Source organism: Haemorhous mexicanus, chromosome 30 (assembly GCF_027477595.1).
Source record: "Haemorhous mexicanus isolate bHaeMex1 chromosome 30, bHaeMex1.pri, whole genome shotgun sequence".
In the NCBI taxonomy this organism is placed as follows: Eukaryota; Metazoa; Chordata; class Aves; order Passeriformes; family Fringillidae; genus Haemorhous; species Haemorhous mexicanus.
In genome coordinates this window covers 4,411,673-4,434,266 of record NC_082370.1, presented here as the reverse complement: position 1 = coordinate 4,434,266, position 22,594 = coordinate 4,411,673, and the positions used below count along the sequence as shown (strand labels likewise).

The following is a 22,594-nucleotide window of genomic DNA, read 5'->3' as shown; positions in this document are numbered from 1 at the left end:
CCTGAGAACTGCACCTTCTGGGAAGGGCAGGACACAAATTAGAGCGAGCTAACATTGTCAGAAGCCATCAGGGATGTCAGATGTTGCCGAGAGGGACGTGAGAGAGGCAGAGTCCAGCGCTGGGTACCGGAGCTGCAGACGTCAGCAGTGCCTGAAAACACCCAGCTCTGTGGGCTGGGAGGGGGATTTGTCACATTTGTGTCACATTTGTGCCACATTGGTCCTGGCCCCCACCAGAAAACTGGCAATCTCAAGAAAATGGTGTTTTTGGATGTGTGGTGGAGGTGTCATCTTTTGGGGACTCAGTTTGGCCTCCTCTAGTATAACAGGGGAGGTTTAGGTTGGCCATCAGGAGGAATTTCTTCACAGAAAGGGTGATTAGACATTGGAATGGGCTGCCCAGGGAGGTGGTGAGGTTACCAGCCCTGGAGGCATTGAAGGAATGACTGGATGTGGCACTCAGTGCTCTGGTCTGGTTGGGATGGTGAGCTTGACCTCACAGGCTGAGCTTGACCTCACAGGTCTTTTCCCACCTAAATGATTCTGTGACTCTTGTTCCTCCCTAAATTCACTCTCCTATTGTAAAACTTGGATTTTTCATAAAAGATAATTTAAAAAAACAATAAAAAGAAACCCCAAAGCAAAGCCCCAAGAGAGCCAGGGCTGGGGGCACCAGGTGAGCACTAGGGGCTAGAGAGGGACCCCCAGATAAGGGGGCTAAGGAGATTTGTTTGGGGACCTGATCAATATCCATCAATGTCCATGGATATCCATCAATGTCCATGGATATCCATGGATACCCATCGATGTCTGCAGGGAGGTGTTGCAGATGGAGCAGGCTCTGCTCCCTGGGGCCCAGCAGTGGGACGAGAGGCAATGGGCAGAAACTGAGGCACGGAATGTTGTACCTGGACATGAGGAAGAACTCTGCTGTGCGGGTGACCAAGCACTGATTCCCAGAACCGGAATAACAGAGTTACACAACCCATGAGTTGGAAGGGACCTGCCGATCCAACCCTCAGCCTTGCACAGCACATCCCGGCAACCCCACCATGTTCCTGAGAGCCTTGTCCCACCCCTCCTGGAGCTCTGCCATCCCTGAGGCCATGACCATTCCCTGGGGAGCCTGTTCAGTGCCCCACTGCCCAGAAAGGCCGTGGAATGTCCCTCACCGGGGATATTCCAAACCCGTCTGGACACAATCCTGGGCCATGTGCTCTGGGATGCCGCTTCCTGAGCAGGGAGGCTGGAGCAGACACCCCACTGCAGTCCCTTCAACCCGGCCCATCCCGTGACTCTGCGATTCGTGTCCTTCACGCATAAACCCTTCACACATCCCTGCAGCTGGAGGCTTCTCACCCTCAGGGAACACGCGGCTCTTTCCCCCTGCCGAGCGCCGGGGCCGCCATGGCGGCCGAGCCCTGAGGCAGCGGGGCCGGGGCCGCGCCATTTTGTCGGGGGCGGAGGAAGCGCCCGTCCCGCCCCGTGCTCTGCCTGCCGGGGCCGCCCGGCCCCGCCGCACTCGCCGCGGAGACCGAGGGGAGCGGAGCCGCAGCCCCCAGCGCCATTGCCGCCCTCCGCCCGCCATGGCAGGTGAGCCCGTCCTCGCCCTCCCGCCGCCGCCCTGAGGGAGCAGCCCTGAGGGAGCGCTCTCCCCGCCGCGCTGGCTCTCAGCGCTCTCCGCCCCTCACCTCCCGCCGCTGTCAGCTCCGTGCCGGCCCCGCATCCCCGCTGCTCGCTCCGCGGGCCGGAGGGTCGCGGCTCCCCGCAGCTCCACCATGCTCGCCGGCCGCGGTTCACCTTGGCCGTCCGCACCTCCGCGCTCCTCCTCTCCCTTTCATGTCGCGGTTGCGGGTTAAATAAACCTTTCCCCGTGCTCCGCTCCGGCGTTTGCCGGCTCGGCAGCGTCTCCGGGGGATGGGCAAAGGGCGCGGGGGATGCCCGGGGTGGCACCTGCGGTGGGGTCACCTGCCCGGCCGGCAGCACCGCTCGGGCATCCATCCCGGGGTGGGGTCTTCTCTCTGTGCCGCTGAGGTCATTATTTTTTTTTTTAATTATTTTTTTCCCTCTCTGCCGCTGAGGTCATTATTTTTTTTTTAATTTTTTTTTCCCCTTTAATCGGAGACAAAATGGGTGGCAGAGCCGTAAGCTTGCAGATGGGATGGAGAAATGCAGGTTAATTCTCCCCTGGTCCTGAAGGGGTGGCCTCGCTCTTCCTTGATCCCGTTCTCGTGATACGCTTTAAACCTTTCCTCCCCCCCCCTTTTAAAAATTATTTATTTGCCTTTTTATGTTTTCTTTTTCAGTGCACATCGAGGCAGGAAATATTTAAATTTTCTGGTTTTAAGTTGCAAGCCCCGTTCGATATCGTGTGTGGTTTTCTTTTGTTTTAAGGTACATTTTGGGTAGGAAGAAGTGATGTAGGTAGTGCAGGAAAATGCCTGAACAAAGCTTGTTGCGAGCCTGTTAAGGTTCCTAGAATAAGGACTAACCACTATCATACATTCCTGTTATTGCTGGCTTTTCCCTTTTTTCCATAAAAGCTGGGAATGAGGCAGAGGCTTTACAGTTTTATTGCCATCCCTTCATTTTGGAGGCGTCGTTGTGGCTTTGTACGCAGGGAAGAGCAGCCCTTGAGGCACTTTGGGCTCTCCTGGCCAGGTGAGTGCGGGCTGGGCCCACCCCAAAGGCAGCAGCAGAGCCGCTGGAAGATTCTGGCAGGGGAGGAAATCCCCCGAGGTGTTTAAGACAAGGTAAAGACCTGGCCTGTTCATTTTTTCCGCCTTGTCATTTCCCACACGCAGCTGACTCTTGGTGTGCCTTCTGTGCCAGGTAAATGCCAGGCTCCCTGTTGCTGATGAGCTTTCTTTTTCAATAAAAACACCAAATGCTCTGTGTTCATAGGGAGCATAATATAACTGGGTGTCCTCACTGCAGTGTAGTGGTGCCAGGCTTGAGCAGGCTTTAAATTACCCAGTTTAAGCTTGAAAAAAGAGCTGGTTTGGGTAGTGTTTTTCCTGGCAGGTGGAGTTTGATGCAGGCTGTAAAACGAAGTGGAGAAGCAGAACAAATGCTGGAGTGATGAGCAGCTGATGGGCTGCACGGTGCCAGAGCCAGGCTTAACTGCACACCTTGTCTGCCAGGTGATTGCAGTGTAGATAAAGGATTATTGCAACAAGGAGCTCAGGTTAGCAAACTGGAAAATAATCTTGAGATGTGTGGAACAATTGGATTAGTTGATGAGCTCTTGTACCCTTACTCCTAGCTCCCAGTCACGATCCAGATACCTTGAAATTAGAGCAGTGTTAACGTGGAGGTGCACTGAAACAAATTCAACCTTGGGCTAGCGAGGAGGTTAAACAAGCCCTGAGATTTTTATCATGGATTTAAACAAGCCTTTGGTTTAGTCAGGATGCTAAGAGGAAGAGGACCTGAAAATGTCATGTCAGGGCCCTGGGGACAAGAGGAGGTCACACTGGGCTTCTCAGGGGTGGGTTGTGCTCCTGCTGAGGCTTAACAGGCCGAAATCAAATGGTTTAGGATCCATCCCAGTGTGGCCCTGGGCTGTAAGCCCTGCCCTGAGCCAGGCTTAGCTTTGCTGAGCTCTCTGGAAGCGCACAGCTCTCAGCAGATGGAAGGAGCAGGATGGGAATCAGCTTCTCAGAGCACGGGCCTCTTGCTTCTTCAGCATTTTCAGCAGGGAAACACATCCAAGGATTTGGAGAAGCAGCTCCTCAGTCAGTGGCAGGATTTGGGCTGCAGGTTGGTGGGTGTTTCCTTGGGTGACAGCAGCAGTTCAAGCAGCTGCCATCCCTCACCCCTGGCAGGGCTTAGCCCACAGAAGCCTTGTGTTCCTGTGGCAGCCAGATCTGTTCGGGGAGTTTTCATGCTCCTTGCCCTCCCAGAGCCCAGGCAGACCTGAGTGCACCTCCCTAAGCCCATCCTGGGTGCTGTGTGGGTGGATTGAAACCTTGCTAGTATGGGAATTTCTGTCTCGAGGTCGTCTAACAGGGAGTTGAATTCCAGTGGAGAAGTAGAAATAATTTCTTTGTTGGTATTGTTGGTTGGAGGCTTCTTCAGGGGAAGCTCGAGATAATGGCAGTGTTGGAGGATTGTTTATTTCCTGACAGAAAACTTGACTGTGGATTTCCCCCACACCGTAAAAAACGCCGCATTTGTGTGCAGCTCCTACTTCAAATGCTTTTTTAAAATTAAACGGAATTTTTTATCTTTGATTCTGCCCGTGTGTTTGGGGCTTTATTTCTTCCTGGAGTAGCCAAATCTGCCAACTTCCTGAGCACGCAGGGGTGTCTGTGAGGTGCCTTTGCTGTGTTGTGGAAGTTGATTGCAGACCATTGAAAGGAAAATGGGTGAAGCTGCAGGCATTGTCAGTATGGATTCCTGCAGAAGTGGCTGCTCAGCTGCTGGGGAAGGCAGCTGGCACCTCCCAGGAGCTGTTCCCACCACCAGCTGGTGTCATTTGGAAGGTGACAGAATCCTGGAGTGGTTTGGGTGGGAAGGGACCTCAAAGCCCACCCAGTGCCATGGGCAGGGACAGCAGTTCCACTGTCCAGGCTGCTCCAAGCCCTGTCCAGCCTGGCCTGGGGCTCTTCAGGGGTCCAGGGGCAGCCACAGCTGCTCTGGGCACCCTGTGCCAGGGCCTCATCCCCCTCCCAGGGAAGGATTTCTTCTGGGAAGTTCTTTTTCTGCTGTAGCTGCTCCTGTCAATGTCTTCGTGTGAGCCACGTAAGAAATCTCATGCCCCAGAAGTTTCTGTTTGGGCCATTTCTTCAATAGATTTATTTTGCTTTCAAACACTTCTTTATGTGTTTATCCTTACAGGAGAAAATGCAGATGGCTGCACACAGCCCCTCTACTTCCATTGGAGCTGATGGTTTATATGTTGCTGGAAAATCTATTTATATCAAGTGTTATTTATGAAGCCTCAGTGGTCATGACATGGCCTGACAACAGTTACCATGGGGGTTATTTTACTTAAAAGCTGCAGGAAGGCAGTATTGACAGACAGGATGAGTAAGAGACGAGCATCCTGATGCAGTGAAGGCAGGAGTAAAATAAATCATTACAGATGAAAGTTCCTGCTGTGTTCTCCAGCCTTCCCGGGGGTGAAGTGTGTTCAGCTTCGTGGGGTGCACGGAATATTTCTGTCACTGCCTGGGAGCACATTTGCTTTATGGGCAAATGTTGTAGTTGTTGTGAGCTGTCTCAGGACAGGCTTTCTTTGATGGCAGGAGAGAAATCTGATGATGTCTGGCTGTTCTCAGGTTGTGGGAAGGAAATGTTTGCTGCCTGAATGTTTTTCTGCTGCAGATGAATCTACACGGGGATTTCTTGCCATGGTAATTTGGCCCGGAAAGGAGCAGAGCTACTTCCTTGGAAAGGGAGTTGGGGTGTTGAGACATCTCTGGCACTCGGTGGGGAAGGAGAGGAGGAGGGAGAGCTGGACTTGGAGCTCCTGTTGTAATTTCATCCCTTCCCCTCACATTCATCTCAGGGATCTTGTTTTGGGAGCATCAGGAATTCCCAGCACGGCTCCCGGGTTTCTCCAGAGGGACCCAGAGCCCAGTTTGGGTTTTGTGTCCCCAGTGCTGTCACTAGTGAGTCACCCTGGGGGCTGTGGCTCTCCCCTTGGCTCTGCCGTGGCCCCGGGGCAGGGCTGGGCTTTCAGAGCTTTGGGAAGGATGGATTGACCCCCAGGGCCTTGGGAAGGATGGATTGACCCCCAGGACCTTTGGAAGGATGGATTGACCCCCCAGGGCCCTTGGGAAGGATGGATTGACCCCCCAGGGCCCTTGGGAAGGATGGATTGGCCCCCAGGGCCTTGGGAAGGATGGATTGGCCCCCAGGGCCTTTGGAAGGATGGATTGACCCCCAGGGCCTTTGGAAGGATGGATTGGCCCCCAGGGCCCTTGGGAAGGATGGATTGACCCCCCAGGGCCTTGGGAAGGATGGATTGGCCCCCAGGGCCTTTGGGAAGGCTGGATTGACCCCCAGGGCCTTTGGAAGGATGGATTGGCCCCCAGGGCCCTTGGGAAGGATGGATTGGCCCCCAGGGCCCTTGGCAAGGCTGGATTGACCCCCAGGGCCTTGGGAAGGATGGATTGGCCCCCAGGGCCTTGGGAAGGATGGATTGGCCCCCAGGGCCTTGGGAAGGCTGGATTGACCCCCAGGGCCTTTGGGAAGGCTGGATTGACCCCCAGGGCCCTTGGGAAGGCTGGATTGGCCCCCAGGACCTTTGGGAAGGCTGGATTGACCCCCAGGGCCTTTGGGAAGGCTGGATTGGCCCCCAGGGCCTTTGGGAAGGCTGGATTGGCCCCCAGGGCTTTTGGAAGGCTGGATTGACCCCCAGGGCCTTTGGGAAGGATGGATTGGCCCCCAGGCTGTGCCCAGGGCTCCCGAGGCTCCGGGGTTGGGTGTCTCCCTCCTGGGCTGAAATGCTCTGTGTTCCCATCCCGCAGCTCCCTTTGATTGCTGGGGAATGGCTGGGCTGGAGCTAACTGTAAAACTAGTATTTTAATGAGTTTATAATTGGAAATTCAATGATCTGGATCTCCCCAAGTCTCAGTTCTCAGGCCAGAAGATGCAAGTGCTGGTTAAGGAGGGGACAGGGAATGCACTTAACATCCAAGTGTCTGCCCTTACTTATTTCATTGTAATATTCATTTTAAATAGCAGCTTCAAGTGAGAATAAACTTTCTCCTGTTTCACTGAAAGGGAATTCCCAGAGTTCCTTCTCAACACATTCAGGCAACCAGAATATTTTATTCTTCCCCCAAAACACACATTACTAAGCAATAAATCAAGGTGTGTTTCTAAGAGTGTCCCAGGCACCTTGGGGGGATGGCACGGCTGGATTTTGGAGGCTGATTCATCTCTGTCCTCGGAACCAAAAATGTTTTGGTCTTGGGCTTGCATCAGCAGAGTGCCTGAGCAAACAGGCTTTGTGTGATAGTTGTATTTTTGGGAGCAGAGGAGTCCAGCTGTTGTGCTGGAGGAGCTGTGTTGTCCCACAGTACCTGTGAGTATCTGAACTTCCCAAGCTCTGAAAACAACTGACCCAAGCTCTGAAAACAACAAGTGACTTGGTTTCTGTGTGTTTGGGTTAAACCAGCGTGTGCCCTTCCTGATCAAAGGACTGTTTGGATTTGTCACCCACTTGGTGCTCACTGTAGAGTAAAACTGCTGGAAGAACGGGCCTCAGATGAGTACTGATAGTGAAGGGGATTGACTCACTATTTGTTGGTTTTGACTGTTGGGAGATGTGAGTCACCAAACTGATTTGGAATTTGATTTTCAATGGCTCCATGGCTTCAGTTCGTTGTCTGAATTTATATTTAAATCAAACTGTTGCAGGCTCGGGCCATTCCAGCCGTTGGCTGAAGCATTTTGGGAATGCAGGGTAGTGGGAAAGTGAGTGAGAAGTGATTTCAGGGGGCTCTGAAATGCTCTGACATTCCTGGGCATTAACCTCGGCTGTGAGCTTGGAGCAGTTTGGGCTCGCCACTTTGTAATTGGCTTTACTCCTGTTCTGCACGGCCCTGAAATGGCAGCCCAGGGCAATAATGTCCATTTTAGTGGTTTGCTGGCTGTTACTCACTTGTGAGATTGTAAAAGTTAACAGAACAAAGTGCAGCTTTAATAGGAAGGCACCTTAAACACTAATGCACTTGGCAGTGTTTATGTGCTGGGGTGGTTAATGGGAATTTACCCCAGGCTCCCAGCCCTGTGGAAGTCCTGGATCTGCTGCTAAAATGCTGGAGGCCTTTGCCCACCCAGCCCAGCTTTGCTGAGCTTTGCTGGTCACCCTGTTTTCTAGCCCAGAAGCCACCATCTGAAGGGCTTCCTTTTTTCCTGACCTTCCTCCTGGTACCACTGAGCTGGAGTGGCTGGATTCCAGCCTGGAGCTGAGCTGGTGCTGCTTTCACAGGGAGTTGTGTGCAATTGTGCTTTTCCAGGGAATTGTCAGTGAACGTTCTCAGCAGCACCCAAGGTCACCGAGGGCATCTCATGAAACACACACCTGACTCCATGTCGTGACTTTCACTTCTTCTTTAGGGGCCTGGCAGGGAAATAAAACTGCACTGCAAAGTTAGCAGCCTTCTCTTCTGTGTGCTGGGTGGAACGAAGCTGTCTCAGAGCTAACAGCACTTAGTGGACTCTGCTGTGGGAAGGTTTGAATTTTTGTGGAGTCTCTGAGTCCCTGTGGCAGGAAAAAACGAATTTTGCTCTGTTTGTTACTTGTCTTTTGTGTGGAGAATCCTGTATCCAGACCCTCACCATACCCAGGCAAAGGAAACACATCCTTGTTGTTGCAGGCTCTAAAGAGCACCAGCTCTTCACAGGTTACAGCTTCTTTCCCCCTTTTTCATTTTTTGTGCAGAATGAATTGTTTCTGAAAGGCAGCTAAGTCTTCCTGATGCAAGCAGCATTTGCTTGGTCATATTTTAACAGGTTGGGGTTTTTGATAAAAGCTGACAGCTCATGGTTTCCTGACGAGCATTTTGTTGTGTTAAGACCAAACCTAAGGAGTAATTTGGATTGAGACTGACAAGAAAGAAATTGGAGTGCAGGTCCCTGTTCATAGGCTCAGAGTACAGGAACTAATTGCTGTATTCTCAAACTGCTCCGTGTCCTTTCATCTCTGGGAGCAATAACAGTTACCAGTAATTTGCTGATATTGGATGTATTTGCATGAGTGCTGTTTAATTTTGTGTGTGTGGAATTTTGGGAGGTTGTGCTGAGCAGAGTCATTATTACCAATATAATTTCACAGGGCTCTGGTCTGGTTTATTCAGCCTGTTGGACACTTGTTATTTGTAATTATTTCACCTCACTGATAGATGCCTTTAAAGCTAACAAAAAAAAAAAAAAGGGAGGGGGAATGAGGGAGAGGATTTGGGGTTTTTATAATACCCAAGGGTTGGGGGTTTGTTGTAGTCCTGTCAGATGTTTTCCTTGTCCATCTGTCCTGTTGGCAAATAGCAGGAAAGGCAAAGGATGGAGAGCCGAGGTCCTTTGGAGTCGTGATCCTCCTGGTGAAAACACGACCTGAAAACCCCTCCTGCAGCAGGGGAAGAGCTGCTGCTCCTGTAAACATCCCCTGCTAATGAGCTGCTCTGCTTTGGAGGGATCAAACACTGCTAATGCTTTTCATGGAGATGCCTAATCAGGCACAATAGAAGCGAGCAAAGCTGTCAATTAGAGCTTCTATTAAATTGCTGGCTATAAATGAGCCTGAAGGCACAGAGCTGTCTGAGCTCCCCTCCTTGGCTGCTGGGCTTTGGTAAAGATCCTGTGATCAGTGTTAGCCCGGTTTTGGAGCTCACTCAGGTACACTCCATCTGCATTTGTCCTCTCTCCTAATTATTCAAAGGCCAAAATGTGCTCAAGTGCTGCTCCTTCAGATAGCAGCAGCTAAGAAGTCTTGCATTTATCTGATGCCAATTAAGTAAGAATAATTGAGATCATTTTGTTAAGAGCAGTGCTGAAACACATCTGCCAAAGAGCCCTGAAGATGAGGCAGCCATTAAGGCACAATATTAAACCCAGAGTATATTGGTTAAAAAAGGATTGGTTTACTGGCAGAGATCACAAAGGTAAACTAGAGGTTTATTTTACTAAATTTCCAAAGAGCTTTTTTAAAAAATTTTCCCAAAACCAAGAAGTTTTCCTTCAATAACCTACAGCTGGTATAAATATTATTGGAAGTAGTGAAGTAGTGTGAGCTCTGAAGATCTTAAAATTCTTTGTGCTTTTCCTGAGCAGCCACTTGGGTGTTAAACTGGCTGTTCCACTTCTGTCCCTTCTCTTGGAGAAGCCACTTAACCTCCTTTCCCAGTTCTGCTGCTCGCAGGGATATTTAATGCATTAATATCTATTAAATGCATTAATATCTATTTAATGCATTAATATCTATTTAATGCATCCTAATTACCCGCTCACCCAGGCAGGGAACTCTTCAAAGCCACTGCACTCAGTGACATCCCCATCTCTGCCTGGTGACCTGGGGTGTGACACAGGGCTGAGGTGGCAGCTGGGTCCTGTCCCCTCCTGCTGCCCCATGGGTTCAGGGGGTGCAGGGGACAATAAATGCACATTTCTCAGGAGGTTGGTGCAGGAGCTGCTCTCACCTGAGCCTGCCTCCAACAGGAGCAAGGGAGTGACCCAGCAGGAGGCTGAGCACAGAGACACTGCCAGGCTCGTTGTGAAATTAATAAATTAGTAATTGCTTGGCTTAACGTGTGGGAATCAAACCCAGGGCTGCTTACAGTTGTTTGGTGTGTGGGCAGGGGAGTAAGGAGTGCTGCTTAGGCTTAAATATCATTAATGGCAGTAATGATTTAATTTATCCCCAGTGGCTGTGGGAAACCGAGCTGGGCTTGGTGACCAGAGCTCCCGGGGCAAACAGCTGGGCACCAGTTCTTGGTGGGAACATCAGCATCTATTATTGCTAATACAGTGAATAATGGCATCTGTTCCTGCTCTGTGACCCCGAGAGGTGCTCTGCCTGTGCCCTGCCTCGTGCCAGCTCCAGCAGAAGCTGCTGCTGCTGCTTTGGGCTTGGCTCCAGGTGAGAACCTCCAAACCCAGCGTGGGGTTGGAGCAGCCGTGCCAGGATTGCACTCCTGGCAGTCCTGGAGCCACAGGATCCTGTCCTGGGACCCAGCAGAGACTCCTGAGAGTCACTCTGGCCCTGCCCCTCAGCCCCAGGAGCCTTGGAACGTTTCCTCTGTAAGTGCTGAGAATTCCCTGATTATTCCCAGGAAAGATTTTGAAGTAAATCCCGAAGGAGCAAAAGGTCACTGAGCAAGAAGGGCATAACTCTCCCAACTGGATAATTAAAAAGAAAATTAAAAAGTGTGCTAAGTTGAGATTGACTTGTGGCCATGCTTTGAAGATTAAAAGGGCTTTTTTTCATTTTGGATGCAGGAGGTTGGGATTGTGGGAGGAGGAGTTGGGCTGGAATTACTGAGCTGTGAACGAGATGCCAGGATCACTGCCCAAAAACGATGGATATCTGCTCTTGTCCCTCCCTCTTTTAAAAGCATTTAGTCTTGCAGTGGAGTTTTCAGCCTGGCTGCTCACTGTGTGGTGCAGGGTGATTTTTAGGCATCCAAGCACATGACGTATTGAATGAAAAAGTAAACAAATGATTGTGCCTAGAAGTGTTTTGCCTTTGGAAAATTAAAATAGCAGCAGCTTCTGCTGAAGGGTGGGACTTTCCATGGTCTTTGCACAGCCTGCTGCATTTTTCTGTGCAGGAGTTTAGCCCACCCTTCTGAAACTATCAGCAGCCACAAAAAAGGGGAGAGAAAGGTAAAATCTGGGTGTGCAGACTGGCTGTGTGTGGAATTTGGAACGGGTTGGGACAGGAGGGACCTCAAAGCCTGTCCACACCCACCCTGGGCACGGACATCTCCCACTGTCCCAGGTGCTCCAAGCCTGGCCTGGGGCACTTCCAGGGGTGGGGATTCTGGGAATACACCGAGGTAATGATGTGTTCAGGCTCATCTGGGAACACACCAGGTAATGTGTTAAGGTTCACTGCCTCTCACCCTGCCTGGTGCTCACGCTTTGCTTCTGTCTTTTCTTGGAAGACAACGGATTTGAGCTTTTGCCTGTAATTACAGGAGTACCTGGAGCTCCAGGAAAGGAATCTGACTTAGTTTATGAACAGGGTGAATACAATAACAGGTCCCAAAAAGCACTTTTTTCTCCAGCAGTTTTGGAAGTGCTTTGATCTGTGCCTGTGGAGTGCAGAGCTTTGGCTTCACTATTCTTCTGTTGTTCTTTCTTGACAATGATTCTTTATTTCTTGCCCAGAAATCAGCCACAGGTATTCTTGAAGGCACTTCCCTCTTGTAATTACCTTTTTATGCAGAACTCTGTCTGCTTTGATGTACATCTCAGGTCCTGGCTTCTTCTCACAAGTATTTAAAAATGCACTGTGGCAGGAAAAGCCCTAATAAACACCTTAACAGTACAGGCTGTAGATGAGTTAGGGATTTAAGAGCAGAAGGTGGCCACAAAGGCTTGCATTGTCCTGCTGGAGATGTGGAATTCATTGGCCATGGGCTGCCCCAAGGTGTCCTTTCTCTGGGAGAGGGGGATTTGTGGGTTCAGGGGGGACCCCCTGAGTAGGAGCCAGGATTACCTGGGGAGTTTTCAGAGCAGTTCCAGTAATTCTGGTGTCAGTCTGAGTCAGCACTGGGGAAGAGCAGTAATGTTTTCATGTTACAGCAGATCTTCTGGTAAGTGCTTTTTCAATTCATAATTCAATCATTTATAACCATCACTGGAAATTCAGACTTAATAGCAGAGTCTTTCTGCTGCTCCCAGTTGTGGGTGGAAGTGGATCTATTTATTGTGCTCCTGTGTGATGCTATTTTGTGGGCTTGCTGTGTTATGTTAAGTGTGTCCTGGAGGATGTTCATGGCAGGCTGCTGATTAAATAAGCTGATGTAAAACATCACGTATTTGCCGTGGCTTTGGGAGGAAGAACCCTGAAATTAGGAGATGGCTCCAGAAATGCAGTGAGGGGGCTCATTGAGCTGTCAGAAAGGAGCTTCCCCCAGCTCACCCTCAGGATGTTCTTGCAGGGAAGCTGTGCCTCTCCCTGACTGCACCACTCTTCCTTTTGGGTGTTTTTCTTGTATTACTGAAGGGTCAGGGGAGGGATTTGGTTAGCAGGGGTTTGCAGTGCCTGGGTTGCATTGTTGTCATTTTGGTGGTGGGACACATCCCCTGTGCAGGGGGAATAGGGGGCTTCAGAGAGGGGTTTTATCTGCCTGAATGCTGCAAAACTGCAGAGAATAAATCCTCAGAATAACTATTCCAACTCTGAACACTGTCAGTAGTTTACCAGTGGGTGTCCAAGGGCAAACAGAATTTGGCTGGAGCGCTCAGAAGTGTTGGTTCATCCTCAGAATGAGCACTTGAGTGTCTGAGAAGGCAGAAATTGGATTTTCTCATAATAATCAAAGTGAGCTCCTCCTAGGAGTAACATTTCCAAGCAGTACAAGTGCTTCCACCAGTTTGCATTTCAGATATTAAGCAGGTAATAAAAAGATGAGTGGCTGTGTGGGATCATCACAGCCAAGCTCCCTGGGCTGAAGCAGAGTGAGATAAATCCTCTGCTGTGATTCCCCTCCCTCAGGAACGTGCAGCCCCACACAGCTCTCAGCTGGTCATTCCCACCTGGCTTCCACAGCAGCTGGGAAGCTGCTCTGGGAAATACTCCAGTGCATTTTGAGGAGCATTCTCCTGCAGTGGCAGTGGTTCCAGTCCCTGCTCACTCCAGGGAATTGTAACCCCACAGCCCACTTGGATTTGTCCTGACATCAACCCTGGCAGCTGGGGTTGAAGTGGAGGTACCCAGATTGGCAGGTGTTTCTTTGGATTGAGTGTAAATGCAGAGTAATCAGAAATTAATTGTTTGAATGTTGAAATTCTCCACTCACTGATGATGAATTTTGGAGCGATTAGTTCTAATTGCAAGGTAAATAGACAAGTCTTTGATTGCATACTGAAGAATTTTAATTGCACTGAACTCAGTAATACTTTGAACTGTGATGTTCAGGGCAAGAAGCGAGTCCCTGGCATTGTTTAATTCAACTATTAAAAAAACTAGTTGGATTAAACAACAGTTGGGCGTTGGAGTAAAAAAGCAAATGGCTTACTTCTCTCAAAACCTAAAGTTTTCCTCTTGCTCTTGATCACTCAGTTCTTTAGCTCCCTGTGAGCACATCAAATACCTTGACTCTAAAACAATTTCCAGCCCTTTTTCCCTAAAGTGTTACAGATCAGTGATCTTCAGCCAGTCTGGGTACAGCAGTTGGTGTTTCGTGCTCCTGAAGTTTGGGGGTGTTTGTGTTAAGGGCTCTGAGGTTTCTTTACATTGAAATGAAGATTTTTGTGTTTGTGAAAACGTTTGGAAGTCAGAAGGAGGAAAGGAAAGGATCTAATCATTGGAAAAGGAGCCAACAGAGGGAATCTTTTCAGCATCTCTTTGCAGTGGGGATTAGAGGCTGGCACGTCCTGTGGGTTTGTGTGAGCACACACTGCCCAGAGGAATCAGGGAGATCCTTGGATCACCTCCAGGGATCTGAGCGAGGGATGAATGAGGAGCATGGCACAGGACAGGCACAGGACAGGCACAGGACAGGCTCAGCTCTCAGTTCACTGTGCCCTGCTCAGGCCTGGCTCTGCTGTGGGACCGAGCACATCCAGCCTGGAGCCAGCCCCGAGCAGGGAGCAGCAGATCTGGATGGACCTGGGGGGCTGGATGGACCTTGGGGGGGCTGGATGGACCTTGGGGGGGGCTGGATGGACCTGGGGGACTGGATGGACCTGGGGGGCTGCTGGGGGGCTGGATGGACCTTGGGGGGGCTGGATGGACCTTGGGGGGGCTGGATGGACCTGGGGGGGGCTGGATGGACCTGGGGGACTGGATGGACCTTGGGGGGGCTGGATGGACCTGGGTGGGGCTGGATGGACCTGGGGGGGGCTGGATGGACCTGGGTGGGGCTGGATGGACCTTGGGTGGGGCTGGATGGACCTGGGTGGGGCTGGATGGACCTTGGGTGGGGCTGGATGGACTTGGGGGGCTGGATGGACCTGGGTGGGGCTGGATGGACCTGGGTGGGGCTGGATGGACCTTGGGTGGGGCTGGATGGACTTGGGGGGCTGGATGGACCTGGGGGGGCTGGATGGACCTGGGTGGGGCTGGATGGACCTTGGGTGGGGCTGGATGGACCTGGGTGGGGCTGGATGGACCTTGGGTGGGGCTGGATGGACCTGGGTGGGGCTGGATGGACCTGGGTGGGGCTGGATGGACCTGGGGGGCTGGATGGACCTTGGGGGGGGCTGGATGGACCTGGGGGGGCTGGATGGACCTGGGGGGCTGCTGGGGGGCTGGATGGACCTTGGGGGGGCTGGATGGACCTGGGTGGGGCTGGATGGACCTTGGGTGGGGCTGGATGGACCTGGGTGGGGCTGGATGGACCTTGGGTGGGGCTGGATGGACCTGGGTGGGGCTGGATGGACCTGGGTGGGGCTGGATGGACCTTGGGTGGGGCTGGATGGACCTGGGTGGGGCTGGATGGACCTGGGTGGGGCTGGATGGACCTTGGGGGGGGCTGGATGGACCTTGGGGGGGGCTGGGTGGACCTTGGGTGGGGCTGGATGGACCTGGGGGGGGGGCTGGATGGACCTGGGGGGGCTGGATGGACCTGGGTGGGGCTGGATGGACCTTGGGGGGCTGGATGGACCTGGGTGGGGCTGGATGGACCTGGGGGGCTTACAGCACTGGCAGCCTGTCCCTGCCTCCACACACTGGGGTTCCAAAAGGGCATTTCAGGTCCAGTGAGCTCACCTTCGTGCCCTGGAGCTCCACGCTCCTGGTCTGGGCTGGGAGCAAGGGGTGATTCCAGTAAATCCAGGCAGAAGCTGCTCCCTGGGTGCTGCTTTGTGGTGGCCTGTTCTGGTTATGGCTTCAGGGTCAGTTGTAGGGTGATGGTGTCTCTTTAATCCTTTGAAAAGGGGAATGGGGATGAGTAAAATGACAAAGTGATGTTCAGGAGTGTGAGGACAGCCTTAGGCAGGGCTGTGCTCCCACAGGAGGGGAGTGGGGCAAGGAGATCCATGGGAAGCAATTTTAGAATCCTTGACTTGTTTAGGTTGGAAAAGACCTCTAAGATCAAGTCCAAGCATTAAGCCAGCCCTGCCACATCCCCCACTGAAGCATGCCCTGAGTGCCACATCTCCATGGCTTTTATGCACCTCCAGGCACAGGGACTCACCCACTTCCCTGGGCAACCTGTTCTGCTGCTTGGCAACCCTGATTTTATTTCTTGTTGGTTTTGTTGTTGTTCCAAGGCTTTCACCACTTCTGTTCCATCTCCCTTTGCCCCGTGCCCATCACTGTTACTCAGCGTTTTCCACGGGGAAGTGGAGGAGCCCAGCAGAGTCCTGGTGTGTTTCAGGTCCTGGCAGGTTGAGGATCGCTGACCCTGGGCTCAGGGAAGAGCTCTGAGCTCAGGGACCTCCTGAAAACTTCTCCAGTTTGCTGATAAAAACATTTCCGTGCCCTTGGCACCAGGGAAGAGCGCTCAGAGAAAATCCCTGCCCTGATTGCAGCTGCTGCTGGAAACATTGGTGCCATGGGGGGCTCTGCCTGCTCTCCTCGGGATCTTGTGGCCGGGCTGCTTTGCATAAACCCGGCGGAGGCGTGGAGTAACGGGGGAGTAACCAGGGAGTAACCAGGTGCTGCCTCCTGCCCTGCCCTTGTGGGCTGGGAGCAGTTACACAACGGGCAAGTACAAAAGGAGGATGAAAGTGCTCCTGGGGGATGAAGGTCTGCATCCTGCAGGCTGCTGCTGCTGCGGGAGTGCCTCCGAGAGCTCCGTGCAGGTTTGCCTTGGTGGGGATGGTTGCAAAAATTCACCTGGTGTGGTGTCAGCATTATGAAATAAGAAACTTTAAAATAATGTATTTGCAGTTGTTAATAACTAACTTTCTGTGTCTTAAAGGTTTCAAGGCTTCATTTCTCATTTTAGAATCACTGTAAAAAGAGATATCTACCATCTCAAAAGTATTTGCTCTTTTCTGTTTATCTGTAAACTTTGCTTTCCTTTTAATCTTTAAAACAGGAAAATTTTATCTGATATTGGTGTAGTAAAAGAGATTTTTAGAAAGCTTGAGCACAAAGGTACAGCATCTTGGTTAGTTTCTGAAAGTTGATTCATTCCAAATCCTAACAAGTTCTGCTAAATGGAAGTGTTTATTTCCAGACACGCCTCACAGATAACTCAGTGTAAGACTTTTCAAGTGTGGGATTATTTGCTGGGTTTGTGTTGATTACTGGGCTCAAGCTGTTCCCTTTCCAAAGGAGCCACAGGGATGCCTCAGCCCTTGGGAAGGAGCTTCGCATTCAGAGCTGAAAAATTGGCACATTACCTCGATTTACTTAATAAATGGAATTTTTCCTAGATGAGTCTCTAACTCCACCTTTGTTTTAACGTGATTAAAGTCTTGGAAAGAAGAGAGCTTTCATCAAAGTGCCAAGTCCAAGTACAAAGCAGGCTGAGAAGGGAGCCAGTGTGAGCTCAGGTTGCTTTGAGGGCCATGAAGGAGCTTAACGAGCTGTGCATTAATATTGGTAATAACAGGGGGATATCTGAGTGTCCAAATTATTAATTCTCCCCAGGGAGACCCTAAGGACTCCATAGCAGTATAAATCAAATTCCCGTGTGCCATAGGCTGAGGGAGCAGTGAGACAGGATTTAATTTTTATTTACCCTGGTCTGGAGAGCTCGGCAGGTGTCAGCTCCCAGCAGGGTCTGTGTGCTGGAAATTGTCATTTCCCACCTTCTGCTTGCACTGCTTTGGAATTGCCTCTCTCAGCTCCTCATCCCTGCCCGCTGCTGGGGTCTCCGGGAGGGTGGCAAATGCTCTGCACAGAATTTGGGCAAAGCTGCTGCCTTGGGGACAAGAAACTGGGAGTCTTGGGGTGAAAGATGGGTGGGAGCTGCTTGGCCAGCAGTGTTCTGGTCAGACAGGGGGACTGATGCTGGAAACACTCAGCTCTTCTGGTTTGGAATTTTCAGCTCTTCTGGTTTAGAATTTTCAGCTCTTCTGGTTTAGAAGTTTCAGCTCTTTTGGTTTAGAATTTTCAGCTCTGCTGGTTTAGAAGTTTCAGCTCTTCTGGTTTAGAATTTTCAGCTCTGCTGGTTTAGAATTTTCAGCTGTTTTGGTTTAGAATTTTCAGCTGTTTTGGTTTAGAATTTTCAGCTGTTTTGGTTTAGAAGTTTCAGCTCTTCTGGTTTAGAATTTTCAGCTCTTCTGGTTTAGAATTTTCAGCTCTTTTGGTTTAGAAGTTTCAGCTCTTCTGGTTTAGAAGTTTCAGCTCTTCTGGTTTAGAAGTTTCAGCTCTGCTGGTTTAGAATTTTCAGCTCTTCTGGTTTGGAATTTTCAGCTCTTTTGGTTTAGAATTTTCAGCTCTTCTGGTTTAGAAGTTTCAGCTCTTCTGGTTTAGAATTTTCAGCTCTTCTGGTTTAGAATTTTCAGCTCTTCTGGTTTAGAATTTTCAGCTCTTCTGGTTTAGAATTTTCAGCTCTTCTGGTTTGGAATTTTCAGCTCTTCTGGTTTAGAATTTTCAGCTCTTCTGGTTTAGAAGTTTCAGCTCTTCTGGTTTAGAAGTTTCAGCTCTTCTGGTTTAGAAGTTTCAGCTCTTTTGGTTTAGACTTTACAGCTCTTCTGGTTTAGACTTTTCAGCTCTTCTGGTTTAGAATCCCAGCCTAACTAAGCTCTCAGTTAATAACTTGACTAACCAAGCTTGTGGTTTTTGAGAGCTGTGAGATCCTTTGGTAAACACCTCATTCAGCTGGATTTAAGTCCCCTTCTCAACAAGCTTATTCACACAGGAAGTTAATGAGATTTAGCTAATGTGCTTTAAATACAGGGAAGGTTTGAGCTCGGCATAACTTTGCTGCTTAGCTTTGTGTAGACTTGCCCTAATAGCGTTGGTCAGTTATTAAAGCACCGTTCTGGATGGCAGTCAAAATACCAACTACTTAAAAATTCATTAGTGCCTCCAAAGAAAGAATTTGTTTGTGCTTTGAAGAGCTGCTTGGAAGTGAAGAGAGAAGCTTCTTAAAGTGCCCATCAATTCTTTTGAAAGCCTAAACTGAGATTTTTAGAGGTCAGACGTCTGGAAGTTTGGGTATGTGGCAGCATTTCATTTGTCTCTGCTGCAGGTAGAGAGGAACTGTGTGGTGTTGGGTGAAATTTGGAGTCTGCTTTCCTTGTTGGGGATGTGGTTCAGGGCAGGGGGAAATCTCTGGAGCTTTTAGGATGTGGTGGCATTCCCTCAGTTGGTGGGAAGGAACTGGAGAGGCCCCTGCTAAAGACAAATCAGGAGTTTCCTGGGACCAAAGAGGCTGCTCCAAACTCCCCGAGGAAAAACTCCCTCCAAGACTGAAGCAGGAGGGTGTTTTTTACAAATAGCAAGAGAAAATTAAATGTGTGGGTTCTGGGCACCTTCTTCACATCTGTGGGATGGTGAAAATGCCCTGGAAGGCAGAAGAAATGCCTTTGGGGCACTCCCTGCCTGTGTGGACAGTGGGTGGGACCTCACAGGTGCCATGTCCGGGCACAGGTCTGGCATGGAGCAGTTGGATTTGTGGTTGTGGTTCTGCAGACAGGACTTGGATTGCATCCTTGGAGTATTTGTTGAGCTTTTTTAACCTGGGTGACGAGAGCCTTGTGGAATGTTTTTAACTGGGGAGGACCTTTTTCCTAGGAAAACATCCAGCACCCTTTGGACACCTGTGAGTGGCAGAGTTCTCTTTTCAGGGGAGTCCGTGTCCCTCTCCACGTCTCTGTTACCTGTCTGCTGCCAAAAACACAATCTCAGGCCTGGAGGATGCCTTGGTTGTGTTCAAACACATCATGTGCCCGAGTTCCAGAGGTGCCAGACACTTGGAAGTGCCAGGGAGGTGCTGAAATTCCCCAGGCACCTCAAGTGGGACAGATGCTGCCTGAGCATCATCTCTGCTTGCAGGAGAGAGTTGGTCTGTTCACACGAGCCTGACAGCTCATTAAAATAATAAATTGATGATGGTAATTAAGCAGTGACCTTCATTTGATTCTAATCTCCTTAGTGGGTGCAACAGCCAGAGGTTTTTTGGCTCTTCAGCCATCTGTGGCAGCCAGGAAGGTCCTGGCTGGCTGTGCCCCCTCTCCTTCTCAGGAGGTGGGACATGGGACAGAGCCAGGCGTGGGCTGTCCCATCCCCAGCTGCTTTTGTCACCACACTTGTTGTGCTTCCTCTGGGAACATTCCCCTGTGCAGCAGGGAAGAGACACCAAATCCAGGCCAGTCCCTGACTGCTCCCCCACAGGGACTGGCAGGGATTGTCTGAAGGGACAGGGAAAGTGTAAAATTGTTTTGGTTGTCACTGGGTGGTGGGCTCGGCTCAGCTCAGCTGAGGGAAAATGAGGATCCAGCTGGAATTCAGCCTTTGTGGTTTTAGAAGGGTTTTGGGTTGACTTTGGCAAATGAGGGACTACACAGGTCTGGTTTCACTGTGGCAGAACTGTAATTTGCAGGGCTGGAAGTCATGGGGGAGCCTGAGCTTCCTCCAGAGGGTAAATCTCTAGGTCTGCTCATTGCAGATGAGCTTTACAACAGCCCTGCCATGTCCTGGGCACGACCATGCCCAGTCCTGGTGCTGCCAGGCCAACAGCACCTGGCAAAGCATTGACCCTTCTAAGAGGAGTTTAAAAAAAACCCAAATCAACCCAAAACAAGAGCAGAGCCCCAAGAAGTTCCCAGCTGCCAGGCATGTCACAGCCTGGAGGTCAGGTGGGCTTGGTCCTCCCCATCTTTGCTTTGCCAAGCCCTGCATTCAATATTGATGTTGAAAGCAGTGCAGGGAGGAGCTGCCACAGCAGCAGATCTGATGCAGGGAATATTTTTGTGTGCCTCAGCCAAGAGCTGTGTGCAGTGCTTTGAAAGGAAACAGTGCATGCAGGGGAGGTGTCTGTGTCCCCCTGCCTGCTCTGGGGGTTCATGGCCACTTCTCCCTGCTGTGGCAATAAGCTCTTTGTCTGTCTGCACCTTCTGTCCTGCCCAGTTAACCCTTGGGTCTCCTGCAGAGATGATCAAAAAGGGTTTTTTACTGAAGTGGGAGCTTTTCAGGGGCAGATTTTCCTGTAGGAAAACTTTGTGCTCCAGTGGATGTTTTGCTTTGTGGTGGAGGTTCCAGAGCAGAGACTTGCAGGGGAAAAAAAGAGCATTTAAACACAGCCTTGCATGGTAGATCTCTGTATCTCTGATGGCTTTTATCTTTTTCCATGAGCTTTGAAACACATCCTGATTTGTTTAAATGAAAGAGCAGCAGCCTTGGCAAAGGGAAGGTGTGCTGGGTGGTCCTGGAAGCTGAGGAGGTGATGTTGTGTCAGACCAGACCCTGCCACCTCTCCCTGTCCTCTCCTGGTGGCTCTGGGGCTGGAGGAGCTTTTTGCTGATGTTGGAGGTGCAGGGTGGCCTCTCCCTGGCCAGGAGGCTTTTCCTCCTGAACTTGCACCTGGGCTCTCCCCTGCCCTTTGTGTAAATCCTAATCTTATCTGCAGCTCTGTAAACCCCTGGCCTCTCCTGGCCTTCTGTGTTGAGCACAGGTGTGCTCTGGAGGTGATCCATGTGGGAAGGTGAGTCCTGGCAGATTTCACTTGCAGCCTTTCCATTGGACCCCAGGCTGCAGGTGATGGGCTGTGCTGAGTGTACCTGCCCCTGCTGAATGGGTTTTATCTCTTTGGTTTTATCTCTTTTTCTTTTCAGCCCCCGAGGAGCTGGATTTGCTCTGGAGGGCTGTAAAACTGCCTGAGTCAGGTGTGGGACAGGGCCCTGATAGGGAGTGATCTCTCCCAGAGAGCTTTGGGCAGCAGCAGAGTTTATCTTCTCCTCTCTGACACTCCTGATTGCAGAATCAAAGCGTTCCAGAAACCTTTGATGATCATCTGTGCCATTAAGTGCAATTGTAATTGCTGGGTAGAAGCAAGAAGAGCTGGGAAACTCCTTCTGCTGGTTTGTCTTGGAGCAAGCCCTGGTGACACAAACCCTCCCTGTCTTTAGGAGAAGCAGCAGTGGGGGGTTCTGCCTGTGAGCTGGGAGTTAGCTCAGCTCTGCAGTGTCAGCTCTCAGCCATCCATGACCCAAGGCAAGCTTTGTGTCCTGCTGCACTTCCCAGGGCTGCTGCAGCAGACAGCAGCCCGTGGCAGAGATGCTGCTTGGTGCCAGGGCACCTGAGAGCAGATCCTGGGCCTGGCAGCTTCCCTGGCTCACATTTATGGATTGGTTCTGGCTGAGGGAGGTGCTGCTGCCCTTTCCCTTCCCAGTCCCAGGGGTCAGAGCTGCCAGACTCTGCCTCGCCCGTCTCCATCTCTGATTTTCTTGGAGAACAGAACACTTGCACTGACAGAAAAAGGCAGATTCTTTTCTCTTTGTTCTTGTGTGCTAGGGAAAAAAAGATCCACATTGCTCTGCAGTGAAAGCAAACAAAAAACCCTCCAACAATCCCAGCCCAGTGCCCCCAGTGCCCCCAGGCCCTGAACCTTTAAGCAGTACTGTCTCCTCTGCCCTGAGCTGCTCTTTGAAGAGGAGCTCTGTGAAAATGGGAATGGCAGGTTTTTTCCAGAGCAAGACAGTGAGTGTTCAAACCAGTCTTCTCCTTCAGTCTTCAAGTGAGAACTAATTAATTATGCTACCTTAATATTTACTCTCATAAACAAATCTTAACTCTGATTTGCAGGCACTGCCTTCCATTCCATATTGATTTAATTATTGCTTCAGGGGATCTCAGTGCCCAAATTGTCTTTTTTATGTGACTTTTCAGGAGATACCTACATTGCTTTGAAAGCTTTAATATTTCTTTCAGCTCAAGGAAGCAGAATTTTCCAGCACATGGGCAATTAACAACTATTAAGAGGTTCAAAAATATTAGTATTCATGTATGAGTACAGCCCTGATTTGCCCTCAGCAGAAGAATCTTTCTCAAGTTCAGTTATTATTGCAG

The 22,594-nt window shown here is 50.6% G+C and overlaps 1 protein-coding gene across 2 annotated transcripts in view; it reads left to right on the top strand.

Moving 5' to 3' along the window:
• Positions 1 to 1,447: 1,447 nt before the first annotated feature.
• The window catches only part of SLC23A2 (solute carrier family 23 member 2), a 61,809-nt gene continuing 40,662 nt past the window's right edge, over positions 1,448 to 22,594 (top strand). The window contains exon 1 of one of the 2 annotated variants that reach the window (XM_059870571.1): positions 1,448 to 1,593. The gene's annotated coding sequence lies outside the window, so the exon portion shown is untranslated. Of the gene's footprint in view, positions 1,594 to 16,293; positions 16,432 to 22,594 lie in introns of those variants that run through there. The other variant, XM_059870572.1, reaches the window with a different exon arrangement.